Source organism: Cupressus sempervirens, chromosome 2 (genome assembly GCF_028749045.1).
Source record: "Cupressus sempervirens isolate cs-2001-9-10 chromosome 2, ASM2874904v1, whole genome shotgun sequence".
Taxonomy (NCBI): Eukaryota; Viridiplantae; Streptophyta; class Pinopsida; order Cupressales; family Cupressaceae; genus Cupressus; species Cupressus sempervirens.
The window spans coordinates 8,795,830-8,815,927 of NC_143119.1; positions in this window are offsets into that span (position 1 = coordinate 8,795,830).

Sequence of the window (20,098 nt, forward strand, 5' to 3'; positions counted from 1 at the left end):
TAGAACCCTGGTTGGTTATGAACTCAATTACACTCCTATGGAAAAAGCTTGTTTGGCAGTTTTTTTCACAACTCAAAAGCTTCGCCACTACATGCTAAGTCATACCATCCAACTAGTCTCCAAGATAGACCCACTCAAGTATATGCTCTCTAGAACAACACTTAAAGGCCATTTGGCCAAATGGGTTATGCTCCTTAGCAAATTTGACATCCAGTATGTGGACAGAAAAGCAATCAAAGGGCAAGCTATAGCAGATCACCTAGCTGATGCACCTCTAATAGATGCATATCCTTTGATCACAGAATTTCCAGATGAGCATATCTTTCTAATTGAAGAACAACCCCCATGGAAGCTTTATTTTGATGGTTCATACACATCTCATGGATCAGGGGTAGGAATATTGTTGGTCACACCTCAAGGAGATTATATTCCAAAAGCCTTCAAGCTACAATTCCCTAGCACCAACAATATAGCTGAATATGAGGCTCTCATAGCAAGATTGAAGATAGTTGTAGAATGGAACATCACTGAGTTAAAAATCTTTGGTGATTCTCAACTCATCATCAAGCAAGCCCTAAATGAATATCAAACCAAAGATGAAAAGCTATTACCCTACAAAGAGCTAGTTGATCAGCTAACCCAGAATTTTACAAAGCTTTAGTTTACACAAGTGCCTCGAATGCAGAACAAAGTAGTAGATGCTATGGCTACTATCGACCCACTCTTGGAAATTCCCCAAGTGGTTACACAGTATGAGTTCTTAGTCGAGCAGCTCCTCATGCCCACCTATGTGAATGATTACTCAAATCGTGTTTGTATCTTGGTTGGTCCCCAATCCCCTTGGTACCATGAGATTCACGCTTACCTTAAAGATGGTATCATATCCCCTCACCTCACATGTACCCAATGCCACAACCTCATTCAAAAATCATCCCGCTATGTTATCATAGCCAATACCCTATATCGTTGAGGTTATCACGATACTCTCTCTAAGTGTTTAGACCAAAATGAGGCTATGATGGTGTTAAAAGAAGTACACTTTAGACTTTGCGGTGCCCACACGAGTGGTATTTTCCTATCGCGACAAATCCTTAGAGTAGGCTACTATTGGCCTACCATTGAAGAAGACTCCTGTGACTTTGTCAGAAAGTGTCTCCCATGTCAACAGCACGCAAATCTTGTGCACGCTCCAGCATAGGATCTATAGCCTATTGCACCACCTTAGCCTTTCGCTTGTTGGGGCCTTGATCTTGTTGGAACTATCACACCTCTCTCATCTGATGGACATAAATGGATAATAAAAGCTACAGACTATTTCACTAAATGGGTGGAAGCGATCCCCCCAGTCTCAGCTATAGGAGTTCAGGTCTCCAAGTTCATCTTGTACCACATTGTTTGCCGCTTCGGCATCCCATCCACCATCTTCACTGACCACAGAGGTAACTTTGAAAATATCAACATGGAAGAATTATGTACTTCCCTCCACATCCATCACTACTTTTCTATCCCATATTTCCCACAAGGTAATGGCCAGGCAGAGGCAACTAATAAAACCCTCCTCAAAATCCTAAAGAAAGTTGTCAATGATTTCGAAGATGATTGGCACCTACAAATAAATCCAGCCCTATGGGCTTATCGAACCTCCTTCTATACATCCATAGGCACAACTCCATACTCCGTAGTCTATGGTGCCGAAGCGGTACTACCTATAGAGGTTGAACTTCCCTCCTTGTGCATATCTTTGCAAGGGCAAATATCAAATGAAGAATACAGAGTAGCCAGACTCACCCAGCTAGATCTCTTAGACGAGAAGTGACAACAAGCCTATGATCACCTCATAGTCTACCAAACTCATCTCAAAAGGAATTTCAATAAGAAGGTGCTTCCACGACACCTTCAGCTGGGCGACATGGTCCTCAAAGAAAATATGAAAGTCTAAGCAGATCGAGAAAAGAAAGGCAAGTTTGAACCTACCTGGCTTGGTCCTTATGTTGTCACTGCATCCTTTGGCTTCAGAGCCTATCAGCTATCTACACCAAAAGGAGAACTCTTGAATGATCCTACTAACATCATTCATCTCAAGAAGTTCTATGTTTGAAGATCCTCGGTATACCCATCTTTTTGAAAAATACAAAAAAAAAAAAAAAAATAGTAAAGAGAAATAAGCGTCCAATGGTGAAAACTTGGCAATTCAAGCACCTTGGATAGGTACCTTGGTGAAAACCTGGTAATTCAGGTGCCTTGTGTACTAATACTAATCCATTATCTATCAATATCATCCATTCACCCACCATCCCATAAAACACTTGCTTGTTCCCTTGGTGTTCCAACCAAATATCCAAAATCTGATGAAACTTGTAAATACCTCCTATACAGCTTGTAAATCTTGTACCAAAGCTTGTATTATACCTTGTAAATCTTGTATCATAGCTTGTATCATAGCTTGTATATTCGAAATCTTGTCCAAAACTTGTACCATATTCCAGCTTGTAAATAATCTTGTATCCTAGCTTGTATCCTATCACATGCACACACAAAACCCCATTTTCACTTAAAGCTTTTCACAAACCATCTACCTATCTGCCTACCAACTATTACAGACATCCCACCCTTCATGAACATTTCCATCTCAAAAAAAACCAAAACATGAACAACCTTGTACATTTGTAACATATCTTGGTCTGTCAGCTTGTACATCCTCTTTAGCTTAGTACCATTGTATCTATCCATCTTTTGTGTCAGTTCCTTCTTGATCAACATCTTGCACACATCGCACTACCCTTGGTTAGCTATTCCAATGCATCCTTTAGCGAGATTTCCTGTCACCAAAGTGTTATCCTTCTTAGTTCAGCTTGCCAGATGCATCACTCATCCAAATCCATTAGCTTAGGTGCTCTCCGATAGATCCTTGTAGGATATAGCTTTCCTCATGTCTGGTCTTGGTCTGTTAGTACCTCATCCTACCCATCTCGTTGGAAAATAGTTCTCTTTTGGATTTTCACTTTCTTTTGATTTGGAATCTTCCCTTTGGGTCTTGAAGTATCTTTTCCAAGCAATCTTTTTGTTCCCTCCTCAAGGTTGTCATGATCTTCCATATCATGGTATACTGCGAATGGGGCAATCTAAGCGTAAGGTCTTGATCAGGTCTTTTGTTTGTTTTTCTTTTCTGCTTGTGGATTTCCCAGTGTCGGTTCCACACTACTTCCTCTTGGACTCATGTGTGATGTTGGGGCAATCCTTGTGTGTTTGTTTTGAGTCAGTTTGTCAGTCCTCTGGACGGTTGGTGAAAAGACCTTGATGTTCTTGGTAACCTTGGCAATTAACCAATAGTCCTATAGCAAATCTAGTGCTCAACTACATGGTGGTACTTCTCTTTGAAGTATCCCCTCGCTCAAAATGCTTCAATGGAATCCTTTCATCTCCATTATCCCCCATCCGTATCCAACATCCATCTCTCCTACCCTAGTTTGTGCAATTGTATCTCTCAGAATCAATCATCACTCTTAGCTTTAGGGATTCACAATCCTAGTCTTAGGGATCCACCAATCCAATCAATCCACCAAGCCTCATCTTTCGAGATCCACAATCCTAGTCCTAGGGATCTCTGAAACCCATCTTCTGCCCATCTGACTCTTTGACATCCGGTTGCATCAGCTTTATAATCCCCTCATCCTTTTCCTATCTTGGATTCCCTTTTTATAGTGCTCCACTCCTCCATCTCCCCCAAAGTCTTAAGCTTGCTTCCTCTTGTGCATCTGATAGCCCTTTATCATTCTCCCGTAGTGAGAGTTTGAGCTAATTCAGCCCCTTCTCTTAGCCAATCTAAGTCTCCTTGCTCATCTCAGATTTCTTGTACTTTTCAAAATTCATTGAGCCTCATTCCTCTCTCCACCGCCTTCTTGAGGAGGCATCATCTAAAGTCTAGTCTCTCCTCTTCTTATCCAAGATTGGGGCAACCTTGTTGCTAAAACATCTTCTTCATGTCGTCTTCATTCGAACTTCTTTGAAATAGTGTTGTCTTAACACTATGTCAAAGAGGGGAAAAATGTAGACACCTAAATTTGATTACACTGCTTTGGTAATCTAATTTAGCCATCTCTAAAGGCATCATTAATTAAATTCCTATTTAATTAATCCTTTGCCATCCCCTAGCTGATTAATTTAATTAATCATCTATAGTCCTAATTGGTAAATCAAATAACCTATTATTTATCAATTTAATCCTATTCTTCTATCTAATTCTAAAATCCCCATTTATTAAATAAATCTATTTGATAAATAAAGCCCTCAAATCTAATAACCCCTAAACTATTCCTAAAACCCCTTTTTAGCCTAATCCACCCCATCCACCCATACTAACTAAGCTTAGTCACTAACTCACCTACCCTCATGAATGCCATCCACTTAAAAATCTCTAACAAGATTAATCTAATCCTAAACCATCTTTGAATCTCCCCCCAAACTTGTCACATTCCCTAAGCAAGCTTAAGACTTTCCTAAGCCAAGCAAAGTCAACAATCTCAATTCCCTCCAAAATATCCGAACCACTAAGCCTTCAATGCTCTTACAAAGGCCATAAAGACTCTTACAAGCCAATTCATTGCTCTTACAAGCCATAATGAAGGGTCTTTATGAGGATATTATCTCTTGAGCCTCCTTTGTTGACTCATCCCTCCCCTTTCTTCCATCCACTCACCCTGTGACATGTGTCACTCCCTGATTGGTGCTAAACAAGCACAATCCATGTGCTCCCCTTTGAGTGCATTCTAGCCCTCCTTAAGCTTTTTCCTTTCCTTCCATCTTAGCCCTCAATCTCTCAAGCCTCTTGCCTATAAATTGAATCCCCTCCCAAGCCATTTCATCACAACCTTTTGAGCTAAAGTTATAATGCTAGTTTGAGAAGCAAAATCCTTAACCATACCCTTATAATGCCAAATTGAGAGCTCACAAAGCTACCAATTTGCCATTACCCATCCATCTCCATTGAAGCTATTTTGAGAACCTTGAGCATACATACCAATCATTTACATAGACTCATCTACCAAGCAAAGAGCTAATTCCTATTGGGAGAGTCCATTCATTTGGCTCATATTCCTAATTAGGGATTTCTCTTTAGTCTCTCTTATATGTTATATTAGTTTTGTTAGTTAATGCTTTGTTCTTTTCATAGATTAGTATTCCTTTGCTAACATATTAGTGTATACAAAACTCACACACATGATTCTTGAGTAGTGGTTCACAAGAACCCATCTCTTATGAGAATGAATGAAATTTTTAACACTAATTGCATCTAGGTGATGCTCACAGAGTTGAAGCACCAAAACTTTCACTGGGGTCACCTATCCTAGTGCTACTCTAGCTCAAGCACACATAACCATGAAGTTTCCTCCAAGGTTAAGCCCACACTACTTGAACCTCCATATTCAAGTGCACTTGAGCTGGAGTGGTATTGGAATGGGTGACCTCCGAGAAGTCCCAAACCTTTGTAAGCATCACCTAGATGCAATGAGTGCTAATTGTTCCATTCATTCCCATGAGAGATGAGTTCTTGGTGAAACATGGATCAGTGTGTTTGAATCAAAAACTACACACTTGATTCCTGATAGCAATATCATAATTTGACTTGCTATGGAAAAATCTTCTACTTATTAGTTAAGACACATTATCTGAATCAATTCCACAAAGACAATAGTTTCTCAATAAAAAATAGCTCATTAAGAAACATATATTGTCTGAGCTCATTCTCCTATCTACTATACTTATACAATTTGAGCTTCATAACATTAATCTAAAAGTTGCACTCAAAAAAGAAAAACTCTTTTCAAATAGAACTCCCAACCTTAAATCATGATATTTGCAAGTTTGAAATATTAGTTCTCAAATTGTTTGCCTACGTTCTTTTTCAAAACAACTATTATCTTCACTTTCCAAAATCATCCTACATCAAACTCTTTGAGTTTAACAATACCAATTATTTGTTTTAATCTTAATTACATGGCATATTCTTTTCAAAAAATTCTTCCAACAATTCCAAGTTTCTCAATCACCTTTTTTTCACTGCCTCATTTTCATACTCATCTACTTTTTCACCTTTGTAGTTGTTTTTCACTAACTTGTATATCACTAATTTGCTCTTCACATTGCCTATTATTAGCCCTTAGTTTCCATTGGACATTTCAATTCTTTATGATCATCACCCTTGTGTTGGTAATAAATTATTTCTATGCTTCCTCCATGTCACCAACCATATACTTTACCTTCTATTGTGTTCATGTTTTGGTTTTGAGAATGATATTTTCTATCTTCAAGACTATATGTTGGCTTTTTTGTTCTTTTTGTCTTATCCACTATTACCACCTTAATTGTTTTGTATTTTTGCATCTACATTTAATGCCATTAGGGTTGACTCTTCCAAATTTCATATGATTATAACTTTCTTTCCTTTTTAGGTAAGGAAATTTCAATTCATTTTGGAATGTGTTATACATTAAGTATAACAGCCATAATTGGACATCATTTGAGAATTTTCTTATAGTGCTCAAGCTTCACACATTTAAAAATAATTCATTGCCAACTCATCATTTCATAATCAACATTTGTTCTTCATGGCCCTAATTAGTTCTACACATTCCCCTCTCCATACATCTTTTTGTGCAACTTTTCCACCACACATATATTTTCTTTTGAAATAGATACCAAATTCTATGTTGATATCTGAAAAGAACTTTCAATTGCAAAATATGCTGATGCAAAATAACTAGAATGTGATTCATGTTAGATTTGGGTATATATTTGTGAGCTAATGACATGCACTCTTAATTGAAAAAATATTAAATCCCCACAAGCCAAATAGAGAACACCAATATGTGTCAGTCTCAAGAGACAACATTGAAAGATATTATCATAAAATGGAATATTATAGCCAACTTCTTGTAAGTATCCCATGACTGAAATAGAGAGGAAACTAGTACAATAAAATCCATAATTTAAATTAAATTTTTTGGCTAAATCTGTGATTCACATTAGACATAGATCTATCTATTTGAAATCCCCACAAAAATTAATAGTAAGAGATGAATCAAAGAAATGATCAAATTAATCTAAATCATTTTTCTTCTAATTGAAGAGACAATAAAAACCTACAAACATAGGGAAAATGAACAAAGATTCTCCAATAAATAAAATGATTTTGAACATACTAGAAGGGATATTGCTCACCCTAAACTGCCAATGTCAATGCCAGAAGAATGAGCTCACAGCTGTGGATAATGGAGGTGGTTGGAAGCCATAAAATGTTTCAAAGAAACATCCTCTAGTTTTTATTGCATCATCCAAGCAGAGGTAATAATTTATTTTGATGGCATATCAAATGATTTGTGTGCAATTTGTAAGAGATTCTCCAAAGAAGTACAATTTCATAATCTTTTGATGACACAAATCCAATGGGCTACAGTTTTGTGGCAGAAATGAATTACATAATTACATTCACAATCTAGTGATCTCATGCTCCATTTGACAATTTGCATGCAATATGTTGTTCACTACTATCACTAAGTAATAAATTAGACGAATTCATCAATCAAAGGGGGAAAAACTTTGGATGACTTCCTTTGGGTCCTTGGATGATCTTTGGGATATGTTGAATATGTATTTGAAATATTGATTTGAGAATATGTAAAATCCATCTAAAACCATAGTGGAAAACTAATTGCACAACATAGATAGCTACACTTTAAAAAGTGTCTTCTAGATAATGGTAGGTAGCAAGCTGCAATCGAAATAATTTTATAATCTAGATGGTGCTAATATGAAAATCCTTCATGCTAAAAGCATCCTAATTTGGGTAGGAGGTATTTAAGGACTGCACCTTACTAGCCCAAAAAGAATGAAAAATAAAACTTTGACTATTTTGAAAAGAGAATTCCTAACTTACATAGAACAAAGTACTATTTCTACTTTCTTCTTATTTCCAAAACACAAAAACATAACTAGCATCCTCGCTACTCTATTACATTGTATTCTCCAACTAATAATAGGCATCAAACTACAATTGAAACAATTCCCTTGTCCATTGACATGATCTTGTAGGCTATGGTTTAGTTTAATGTTAAATTGTAATTTGACACACTAATCATCAAAATCACTAAGGTTCAGACCTAGATGCATGACATTATGAAACATTTAATAACAATATGTAGTCTAGGATTCAGTCAGAAAACATAATCTGGATGACTTGATTTCAGACCTTAGATGATCATAAGAAATTTAATGTCCTCTTCAAATGATTCATAAGAGTAATTTGTCAATTTAAAGGGGGAAAAAATTCTTCAAATGATCCAACTCCCTAAACTTGTATTACATCTTTCAGATACATGCATCTATGTACAAAAAGAAAAGAATAAAATGAGGATACATATCTATCAATCTAAGATGGCAATGGGATAACGGATTATAATGCATCACAATGGAGCTTAATGTTAGATTTTGACGAATAACTATGCCTAATATTTGAATTATGAGGATCAATCAATGCTCATAAGAACATTTTGGAAAAACAAATTAGAAAGAATCAAAACAAGAATACCTTTAGAGAGCTTATTTTACAAATTATAGGTTTCTCTTTGGAGATTCTCTTGTAGATTTCAATGGAACTCTTATTTTGCAATTTTTAATACGTGAATGCAGAGGGAGTAGTGGGTTATAGATTGAGTTCAATAGTCAAGGGTGTGGGGGGCAGATTTGGCTATGTTGGCCCAGTTCTTTTCTACCCCTACTATTCTTTTCCCTAGGCCTACATGCAAGGAGCCCAAGCGTATAGAGCCAACTCTATACAAAGCTACCAAAATGAGAACAACCCACCTAACATGAATGAATCCCAATTTTTCTGCTACTCACACTCATACCCACAAATGAATGAATTTTTTTCTATTTTACCTGCGCATGAATGAATGAAAGATTTTCTTTTTTTCTAACATTGATTTGATCAAAATTCAACTTGGGAAAACATAGGTTGGTCAAAATTTCAACCAAATCGGGCATTAAATTTTTATTTTCGACCAATGTAGGAATGAAATTAGAAAAGAAGAAGGAATCATAGCTTTGGTCTAAAATTTTGGTAGAAAAATAAGTGCAAATGTACTAGTGTGTGATAGGTATATCTTTTCTGCTCCTTATACTGTTGTAGCCTTTGTAATTCACTCTTCTACTCTTCTCTAATTATATTTGATTACATTGCATTCCTTTGATGAATTTGGTATGATATAATACATTACATATAAACCAATCCAATTACACAATTACAAAGTTAGCCACAATACCAATTTACACAAATATTACAAAGTTTGCTCAAATGTATACACTTAAGTTCTAAAGACTAACTCAATGAGGTTCTGATACTTGGCATCCAATGTCAATTCTTGACATCATCATGCACTTGGTAGAAATATAATTTTGGTCCATACTAATCGCTTCAAAGTAGTCTTGAACTTAGTCTATAGTAGTGACTTGACGAATACTATGAAACTCAGCATATAAACTGAGTCACTTGATACACACTACCTGACCTGGTCAATGCTTCCACTATGAGCTTGGTATAAACTGAATCACTTGATTAACACTAAGTGGATCGATCACCACTAGATTCACATCACATCAACTACAAATTTTGTAAGCACTACAAAACTTAGTTTATGTTGGTAAACTTGACATACACTGAGATGCTCGATTTGCATTGTTGATATTCACAATAGTTGTAACTGCTCAACACATACTAAAATTTGTCCAAAGGACTCGGTAGTAACTATAGAACTTGGTGACAATTGAAATGACTGGTTAACATTGTTAACTATACAATAAAATCAGTAGATACTTCCAATTTGAATAAGTGTATGTCACTAATAAAAAACTTGACTGATATGTCAACAATCTCTCCCTTTGGCATTAGTCACAATAATACTTATCAGTCAAAACTGAATTCAAAAAGTTCCTAAATACCTATATCCATCACCTTGTGATTCTAACTAGGTAGAGTATACTATTTTTGAGATTTTTCAAAATTGTTTTTGTAAGATATATTTCTATACAGTATACTAATATACACTTGTTGTACATTCTTCTTTCCTTACTCACATCTTTCTCCCTCATTATCTTTATAATTTTTTACATTTTTCTCCCCCATAATGTTTTACAATACATTTTCTCCCCCTTTTGACATTAATGCCAAATATTTATTCTATATATTTACATAGTAATGCCAAAATGAGACAAGAAGTCTGAACGTACCTTGAGAATAATCACCAAGGTCTTGTCCCAGTTGTCCTGCAAGACCTTACATGTGTGCAATGCAATCTACACTTCTATTGGCAACTCAATCATATGGTCTATAATAGTGAAATTATTGTCATGGATGAGGGTTTTTGAATGTGCAATATGCTTTTGTAGTATAGTGATGTTAGGGAGAATCATATTCTAGATATCTACCAATGTAGATCTGATTTTGGCTTCTTCTCTAATCAATTCTTCCTACATATCTATCAAAAATCTAATCTTCTTGAAATGGGCAGAGCTTGAACTTCAGTCAAGCTATAACTAGTGAGAACTTGCCTTGAGATCTTCATCAATCTTAGACAATTTTTCCTTTATTTAATTTTTTTCATCTATGTTAACCTCATATCTAAGAGGTTTTACCCATGCAATTCTAGGCCTAACTACTTGAATGTATACCTTGTCACTATCTACCATAAAACAAGCATCATCCTTATAATCATCAACTAACTTCTTTGGAATCTTGAACCTATTTTTCATCTTTTCCTTAAATGCATCAAAGTAGTTTTCCATGATACTGGCATAGTTTTCTCCCATTTTGGCAATGTACTCATTGATTTGATAAAGTACAGGTACATCTTTTCTATTGTACCTTTTGATGGGAAAAACTTTTGAACATAGAAGAAAAAACATGTCAAGAGGGAACCAAAATTACATGGATTGTTCTTTTAAGTCCTAATGCTCTCCATGTTCTTGTTGAACTAATTCAACAGCAACTCGGCAAGGTCAAGAGATAGGTTATTCTTGAGTACCTTGTATGCCAAGTCTACTACCTCACACGATACACTGTTTAATCTACTTGAACTCTAGATCTTGTTGGAAATGATATGAGTGCTAAATTTTAATTCCATATCAGTTATGTCACTTATCTTCATACCTTTTTTTTTCGATTCAGCTAGGGTTTTCTTCTATAGTTCAACCCAAACTAGGGTTTTGGTCGTCAACATTGGGAGACCATTGATCCTATGGATCATCTTATTAGTGATTAGAATTGGTTTCTCTAACCATATTTGACATTATGCATATGACTAAGGATAAACCTTATCCATTTTACTTGGAAGTCTTGTGGAATGTGGGGAATATGTGTTAAACCTTTTTTCTCGAGATGTTGATGCTTGGGTTTCAACACACCATCAACACATAGCTCCTTAGGACATTCATCCATTTCTAGTGTACCTATATCTTGTATAGCACATTCGAAATGTGAACAGATATCATTAATCAATAGTACCTTAGGAGGGATTTAAGATTATGCTCCACTCGGATCTGGGTTTCTATAATGGTATTTGTAAGCTTAAAGTCTAGTGCTTTCCATTCAACTCCATGAACCAACATATCTAAACCTCGTTTTGCTTTGTTGTTACTAGATGCCATCTTTTCTTGGTAGCATTTGAGAGAATTCAAAAACTTTCAGTAAAAATTTTCTCAAATCACTTTAATGCTCTTGAAGATCACTCTACATAATAGCTCTTGAAAATACAAGGTGAAAATTACTTTTATTTCATTCTTTTTATCAAAATTTTCCATAAATGCTTGGTATGAATGTTAGACCAAATTGATAGACTATCATCCACTTCCTACTCGGTGAAGTCTTTGTGGCTTGGTAACCATTTGAGATTTAGTTACTCCCAACCTTGCTCAATAAGATAGTAACCCAACCTTGCTTGGTAATATCTTTTATTAGTTGCTTGGTGATCCCTTTTTCAGCTTGAATGCTGATTTGGATCATTTTCAACCTGTCAACTAGAATTGTTATAGATATCTTCATTAGTAGCCTAGTTCTAGTTCTTCTTTGAGAGATCAAGTAGAAATGGTGGAGTCACCCAATTCTTGAGTGACTTGTTCATCATTGTTTGGACTTTCATTCTTGGTAGACTTTGGAACCCATTGCTATCTCATCTGTTTTCTAATGTTATCAGCCTTTGTCTTCTTTTCATCTTCAATTCTTTCAGTATTCATAAAGTTCTTAGTAAGATGACCAAGTTCTATACAAATGAAACATCTTTCAATAGAATCTCTTTTCCTCATTTGATGCTTTACACAATTCATTCTAATGTGTCCAAATTCTCCACAGTAATGACATCTGCACTAGGTGTTGTAGTCTCAACCAAATATAGCTCTTACAATTTGTTCTGCTAGATTCAATATCTTTGTTTTGCATTCTAATGACTTGTGTCCATGTTTCTTACATTTGTGACATTTTCCTTCAAATCTTGGTTTCTCTTTGCATTTATTAGCCTTATGACCATGCTAATTACAATTGTAGCATTTTCCATTGAATTTTTCTTTCCCATTGCTATAATATTTGTTTGATGTATGACCTATCTTACAATAGTGATTGCAAGTAGGTCTTTGATTCTTTTGAGCTCCTTGCTTGGAAGATTCACCTTCTTCTGTATATCCAACTCCTACTTTTCCATTTTGTCTAAAGATATTTTTCTCAGTCAATTGATTCTTATCTACTTGGGATTTCATCATTGTTTCATTGGTGTGCTTTTTAGAGTTTAGATCATTCTGCAATTTTTCATTTTTTGACCTTAGATTCATGATTTCTTCATTTGCATTAGTGAGCTGATTAATGAAGTCAATCTTGTTGGCCTAATTTTTCACCATTCAAAATTTTTGCATATTATAGTGAAAATTTAGCTACTTATTTGAAATTAGGGTTGTGTTTCAAGATTTGTTTGCCATAACTCAAAAACCCTTAATTCTATGTTACCCTAATATTGTTTGTGCTCCATGTTTCCAAGGGTAGGGTTTTCATTTGTTTGAATTCAACTATGTGCAAGAATTTTTAGTCTCTCTAAAATATTTTATTTCAAATTTTCCACGTATATCTTTTAAAAAATCTTTTCCTAACCATTTTTCCCCAATCACCTCTATCCTAACCATGGTTATTTTATCTAGTGTTTTGCAAAGCATCTTAACTATGATGGTTTGTTTAGGGCTAACCGTCGATCTCTCCAAGATCAATGGTGGGTGCATACCTACAAGATAGATCTGCTCAACTTTTCAAGAATGCGAGCAAGCACCTTTGTGCCATGTAGCAGTTGGTGATGTTGGGTTATAATTGCACTGCAAAGACTAAGACTTGTCAGTACCTTGTCAGAAATTTTTCAAAGCTATTAGTATGGTCAGAGCATAGGAAAATTTCCAAAAATATCATTGGTCAAATCATACCTTGGGTTCACTCTTTGGCATCACATCTATATGTCATTGATCTTTGGAAGATCAACGATGAGTACTTTACTACTTGACAAAGTTGATCAAAGTTTAGATAATGTGGGCAAGCACTATTTTTACACTTGTCCCAAAATGATGACAAGTGAAGTATTATGAGAAGACCTTAATGTGTTTTCTATCCACCATAGATATAAAGAGAGATCAATAGTTGGTGCTTCCCCACTTGATCAAGATGCAAGAGATTTAAATAATGTAGGAAAGTGTTGTGTAGAGATTTAAATAATGCAGGAAAGAATTGTGTGGACACATGCCCACATTAATGTTAGTGCCACACTTTGTAAAATAAACCATCACCGCTAACAGTTTTTTTCTTTCTATACCATAGGTGTCATAATTTTGTTAGTCATTTGTTCTAAAATGATCTTTGATAACATCAAATTTCTCTACCATTTATCTTCAATTGATTAATGGACAGTGCTTGCCCGCATTATGGAGATGCAAGATAGCTAAATAAAGTGAGTAAGCACCTATTTGATGTGTGGAAAAGGTTGATGTTATGGACCCACTTCTTGAAAGGTAGTAAGAAGTTTTCTTGTGTAGCGGTTGTCAGAATGTACTATTATATGTGGAAATTTTCTATTGGCTAGAGAAGCTAACTGAGTTGTTGCAATAATACAAAGTTATGTGATCATCAACCTTATCAAGATCAAGGGATGGTACTTACCTGCATTACCAAGATGCAAGAGATTTAAATAATGTAGGGAAGTGCTAACTTGATCCATGGCAAAGTGGGACCAAGTGCAACCAAGGTTTGTTGACGTGTGATAGGCTGGAAGAGTTGTTGCACCAATTGGATTATCTTTTTGTCACATGTTGCAGTAAATTTTTTTATTGTCCTGACTGTTTATCTGAGGGAAGATCAACGGCTGGTGCTTGCATGCATTTTCAAGATGTAAGAAATTTAAATAATGCAAGGAAGTGCCTATTTAATGCATGGCTAGGTTTTTAAAGCTATAAAGTAGTTTTTCTTTTGAAATAGGGTCATTCGATGTGCTCAAATCGATGGACAAGATTCAAATTTGAATGCAACATGGAAATAATAGCTAATGGAAGTTAATGTTTCTCAAAGCTCATTCGTGTGATCTCAATGCATGAATATAATTCACAAATCCACCATAACTGAATAAAAAAAGTGTGAAAAGTTATCAGAGTGCAAAGAATTTTTGGAGCTAGGGTACAAAAATTTTACCAGGTGTTCAGTGAATTACAATGATTTTCAATAGAGAAAGAGGCAAAATTCAGTAGATAAGTACTTTGCAACCTCTAAAAATCAAGGATTTGGTGTTGTGTAAAGCTTAGGGTTTTCAAAATGACTCCACGAAAGGAATTCTCTGGACATACTGATTATCTCAAGAGATCTATCCATGATTATTTTCTTAAGCAATTTCCCCCATCTATGCATGAAATAAAAACTGGTAGAGATTTCATTCCTAAGAACCCAAGTTGATAGTTGCAAAGGGTTTTTATGATAAGGTAAATACTTTGAGAGATGCCCATATTTCCGTGGGAGGGTTAGAATTGTTCAAAAAATGGTTTTCTAAAAGAAAATTAGATACCCCTTTAAGTAATGTCTGGGAGTTTGACATTGGAAAGTTAGTAGTCCTAGGGGTTTTCTTTGATAGTGATCTATTGGTTGACCTAGCCAAGAAATATGATCACATTACTAGATTTGTGAGGAACTATGCTAGAGAAAATCTTTTCAAGGTTTCTCCTGACTTAATTAGGGAGGTTTTTAACCTCAACCCTAACTATACTGTGCATAAAATCATTGACATGGATGACCTTCAAGCAAGGTATAATGCATAGAGGATGTACCTAAGGATGGGGCCTTTGCAATTTTTTTTTTCCAGAATTGGTACATTACCCTTGGTTACATTGAACACCCCAAAGCCATTAATGAGGAAATACTTTAATCCTAGGGCTCAAGCTTTATATTTTTCCCTCTGCCAAATCTCTGGGATGGATGAAGGGGAACACGTCCTAGGCTCTATTGTCCTTATCATGGCTCAAACATTATAGTTTGGAATGAGCAATATTTTGGATTTTGCCTCTCTCCTAGCAGAAGAAATTCACAATGGATTGGTAGGAATATCAAAAGGGGAGATAAACAAACCTTTTTGCTGGTACTCCCTGCTCATGCATGTATGCCTTTTTAAGGGAGTTACCTTTTTCTCTAAAGGTATGGAACTAGAATTGACGAGAGATGGTGAGAAGAATCCAATCCAATTGTGGAGTGTTGATATGACATAGGAGGCTAGGAATGCCAGTTTTGTAAGATTTAACGGGTATTTTGCATCCAAGCTTAGATTTCTATTGAGAGGGGATAGCCCTAATCCCACAATCACTATTAGAATTGGTTAGACCCTAGGACCATGCAAAAGGACTTTTGGTTAGTCACAATTGGGGGGATATAATCCCATATAATGTTTCTACAGTGATCAGAATATATGGTTTTTTGGGGAAGCCCCATGTTCTACCATTCCATGTGCCATTGAAGATAGGGATAGTAGAATTATTGTGGCAAATTGAAACTATTGAAGAAAGAGATATGATTGGTAAGGGTAAGGGCACTTTCTTCCCAATTGTTACTATAGCACATGATTTTTTTTTTGTAAGAAAAGGTTGGAGACATCTCAGTTTATTTTTGAACAAGTATAATATGGCAGAGTCTCATGCAAGATATATTGATCTAGAAGGATATTTTGATCTTCTAAGAGAAAGAAAAAAAGCTACCCATATGACACAAGAGGTATATTTTCCAAAAGATATTATCAGAAACATTTTCTCCTTACAAGATTAGGAGGTAAGGAAAGAAAAATGGGTAGTATTGAGTAAAACTTTGGAGTTCATTAATGCTTTTGATTTTGGCTATGATCCTTTGAAAGACAAACAATTTTGGGGAGCCAAAATGCATGTATTGATGAATAATTTTTCTACAATAATGCAAGCTATGAATGAGAAGAAGGATACATATGTCAAATCCTATCCTGACAGAGTAGCAAAGACGAAGAGAAAAATAAAAAGTAGGATGATAGTTGCTCCAAGTCAGTATACATTGCAAAAGAGGGCAGGGTATATAGTAGTATAGATCATACAATAGGCTCCCCCTCATAGAAGACCAAGGCCAAAGAGCCCACCTATAGTGAGTGCCCCAAAGAGGTAGAAATTGGAACAAGGATCCTCTTCTTGCATAGAAGAGTAATCCCCAAGTCAAATCCCAATCAAAATAGATGATGAAGCATCCTTAAGGGAGCAACTTAGAGAAATTGGTGGAGAAGGGGATGTAATTGTTACCACTGTAGACATGGAAAAAGGAGTGCCTCAAGAGCCTCTTGTACCCTCCTTAGACTGTACAATCATTGATTATCAAGGTAAGGAGAGACACCCAATTATAGCTCAAGCTTCATAGAAATTTATTGATGATGAAGATTTTGTTAAATCTAGGGCATTTGCACAATTTTTGTGGAGAAAGAATATAGGAAATTTTGAGAAGATATGTGAGAAAATAAAATCAGAACAACCTAGCAGACTAGACTCTATTATTAAGGAAGAGGTAAAATCCAAATTTTTGAGTGATATTGTCTAGTTTGCACCTAAGACCAAGAGGCAGATAGTTAAGGAATCAGGGGTCCTAGTGTTGCCAGAGTGGGGCATAGCTAATACTATGATTTTTGACTCAATCAGAAAAGAGAAAAATGTGCAGTAAAATAGAGTAAGAAATTTTGTAGGCACATAGGGGAATCAAATTTAGTGATCACCACCAAACCCCAGTAATTTGGTCAATTAAGAAGAGAGATAAAACTAGAATACAAGAAATTGCTAGTGCAGAACATACTGGTGCTCTTACAGTATATAGAGCTGGTGAAGTAAGTAGCCAAATTTTTTTTGGAATGGCTTAAGAAATGATAAAATTTGGGGATGTGGTGTTTGGGAAAGAATGGGTATAGGTTTGTAGAGCTTAATGCTAAATTTGAAGAAGTCCTAAAGGCCTATGAGGACAAGGGAAAGAAAATACAATTACTAGAGGAAAAGGTCTCTCAAATGGACAAGCTACTTGGGAAGAGAAAGGTGGGGGAATCTAGTAGGCAAAGAATTGTATATCCTTGGCCATTAACTAAACCATTCAAGTCCACTCCCATTATTAAGATCCCAAACACTCCACAGAGTCCTAAATTCTACATTGCAAAAGAATTTGAAGAAGAGAGAAATAAATTGTATGAAATTAGTGTAGAATTAAATAATCAATATGAAGAAAAGCTGAGGCAAACAATTTTGTTCCTAGTAGATAGAATTGAAAGGCCAACATTTTATGATAGGTTTGCAAGAGTTGTATTTATTTGGGATGAAATAAAAAGGGATGAAGATAATTTGAAACCCATTGTACAAAAGTGGGGTGAAAGAAATAATGATATCACTACTATGTGCATATTTGTCATCCAATTGCCCTGTCATCAAATAGAAAAGATATCTAATTTATTAAATAAGCTAGAGGATTTTGATAATCAATAGGTCTCTATCTAGAAGAGAATAACCATTTGTCTCACCAAGTACATAGCTGAGAAGTTCAACCTTTTTCCTAGTGCTCTAAAAAGGTTGATAGAATAAAGGAAAAGGAAGAATGGATAAATGAATTAGATGAAATATTGTACCAGAGAATGAATAATATTATAAATTAGAAAGGGCATATACTATGGGAAATGAACAATGAGGAGTTGGTTAAAATACAGTTATTTTATAAAGCTACCAGAAAGGACCTCGTTGAGATAGAAATAGTTGGAAATTCTGTAATAAAAATGCAAAGGGAATTCCTAAACTTTGATTGGCCTAATGAAACTACTTTCAATGAATGGAAGGAACAATTTTTGTCTGTAGAACATATGGTAGAAGATGATGGGGTGGAAGAAGATGTAGATATAATTGTTACTTTAACAGTTCATGTCGAAGACAATGATAACCCTCGAGTTGAGGTGACCTTGTAGGTAACAGAATAGGACACATCACTTTCAAGCCTGATAGCCACCTACTCTGAAGAATCAAATTGATAAAGGATCAAATCATGGATTTTTTAGTGTTCCAAGAAATGTAATAGAAAAAGGGCCTACCAAGAGAATATTATGATGTATAAGTTTTTCTATTACACACAATTTTGTCTTTTTGTGATAGTTGTATGTAAATATCTTTTTTTAGGTGATAATTGTTAGTTCTCTATGCCTGAAGCTTGTTGCATCTCACACTATATAAGTGAGATTCCAGGGCTAGAGAAGGGTCTAATTTCTAATATAATTTTAGCTTATATTGTATATTGGTCGGTCCAATTATAATAGAAAATTTTATGATGTATTCTCTCTATAAATACTTGGGAATATATTGATGTTATAGGAGTGTAATGTATTTTCTAGAGGTTTTTCTAAGTTTATTTACAATTGTATACAATTTTCAAGGAAGATTAATACAAATTTGAGCTGTCCTCATATCTATTCTTTCTGAATTTTGTCTCCATTACTGTACCTAGTTATTCAGATGTTGTGTGAGAAAAGCTTGTCCAATTGAGTGCAATTCATTTAGATTGTATGTTGATTCATTAATGTTGTTGATTTTATGAATCAAGTAAATGCTTTAGTGAATTTGAGAGGGTTTCTATGGTGATAGGATGGATGTTTATAAGAATGAATTCTAGTAAGAATTTCTTATAGTATTGTTTGTAATACAATTAATTAGATCCTTAAAATTGGAATAGACTCTGAATCCCAATGGAATAGGCATTGATCTAGTTAATCTAGTCTATAGATAGGTGGATCATGAATAAGTATCAAATCCAAAATCAATATCAAATTTATTTTACTTTTTGAAGAGCTTCATAGATGGTCGACACTTATTTCCATATAATTTCTAAGTTTAACTAAGCTATTACTACCTAGGAATATTTGTGAAGTTGAGAAGAATTGTGACAAAATATGCTTGTGAGGGATGTATATTGAGATAGAATGAAAAAAATATATATACAAAGTAGTGATAGTGAATGAGAATCATAATCAAACTAAGAAAATTTTCATTCACTAGCTTCATTTGAATCATCCCCTAGGCATACTCGCCTCGATTTTGCAAAGCCTAAAGAGTAGAAAGCCAATATTGGTTTTGTTGAAGTTGGATCCAAATAATATGCATACATAATTGTTAATGGGAAGTAGCTGATCTTTAGATTTGTAAGCATTATTATCTTGGTATTGAGCCTTTGTTGTTTGTAGTTGAAAAACACCAACAAGTTTGCTGAAGGGATAAATGTTGAATCTCATCATCTTTTCCTTCTATTTCTTCTTTTACCATTTTTTTCTATTCCATGACTTCACATAACCTTACTAAATGAATTTCTCATTCTCTTCTTAGTTTTCTCACTTCTTCTTGTAGTGAACCATTCTTTTCTAGGAAATCTTTGATTGCTTCATTTTCTTCATCTAAGCTACTTTTCAAATGAAGGTCTTCAATTCTTTCTTCAATATAGAGATGATCATTCATTTGAATTGCAAGATCTTTT